Source organism: Sinocyclocheilus grahami, unplaced genomic scaffold (genome assembly GCF_001515645.1).
Source record: "Sinocyclocheilus grahami isolate Dianchi unplaced genomic scaffold, SAMN03320097.WGS_v1.1 scaffold1902.1, whole genome shotgun sequence".
In the NCBI taxonomy this organism is placed as follows: Eukaryota; Metazoa; Chordata; class Actinopteri; order Cypriniformes; family Cyprinidae; genus Sinocyclocheilus; species Sinocyclocheilus grahami.
This window is the reverse complement of record NW_015507081.1, coordinates 226043-226888: the sequence shown is the minus strand read 5'-3', so window position 1 is coordinate 226888 and position 846 is coordinate 226043. Positions and strand designations below refer to the sequence as shown.

The 846-nt window shown below is 39.5% G+C and overlaps 1 long non-coding RNA gene across 1 annotated transcript in view; it reads right to left on the bottom strand.

Moving 5' to 3' along the window:
* LOC107573245 (uncharacterized) overlaps positions 1–399 on the bottom strand; it is an 8655-nt gene extending 8256 nt beyond the window's left edge. Inside the window, exon 1 of the long non-coding RNA XR_001607474.1 lies at positions 230–399. This is a non-coding gene — a long non-coding RNA (uncharacterized lncRNA). The remainder of the gene's footprint in view (positions 1–229) is intronic.
* Positions 400–846: the final 447 nt, after the last annotated feature.

The following is an 846-nucleotide window of genomic DNA, read 5'->3' as shown; positions in this document are numbered from 1 at the left end:
TAGATAATTTGATTAAAACTGCTAGCCTCAGACCCACAAAATCTTAATTTACACAAAACTTAAAGTTGGTGTGTCAGGGGTTAAGGCTAGTGGTTAGTGAGGCTAGGGCTAGGTTAGGGTTAGGGGCTAGTCCGGGGGTAATTGCAACTAGGTATATAGAGAAAAACGAGTTTGACCCTCATTAATTCCACCCTCATTAGCATATGCGATCCGACTGGCCAAAGCTTACCTGGCCGTATCTTGAGAAGCGGAGGTCCGATCTGCACATAACTGGTATCGTTGTATTCAGGAAGCGGTGGTCTTTCAGGTAGCGTGGATGCATGGAGGAAAGGGTGTTGCTTTCAAATCCAATGTGAACGTACAACAGTCTAAAGTGTGACTAATAGCAAGTCAGTCATCGGTAAAGCAAACAATACATCCAAAATGAAATAACCTGTGAAATCAATGGCCTAGGACCTAAATACATAGCAGATATGTTCACTGAATATAAACCTAACGGACCACTCAGATCATTAGGATCGAGTCAGTTCGAAATACCACGGGTTCACACAAAATAAGGGGGAGTCCGCTTTTAGTTATTATGCCGCCCGCAGTTGGAACCAGCTTCCAGAAGAGATCAGATGTGCTAAAACATTAGCCCCATTTAAATGCAGACTCAAACCTCATCTGTTTAGCTGCACATTTATTGAATGAACACCGTGCACTGTCCTAACTGATTGCACTATATTTTATGTACTGTATAATCATTTTCTGTTCTTAACTGTTTTAAATTCATTGTAATCTTCTTAAATAAATTTTTACATAATTTTCAAAGTTTTTAAATTCCTTGTTTTATTGTTGTGATTA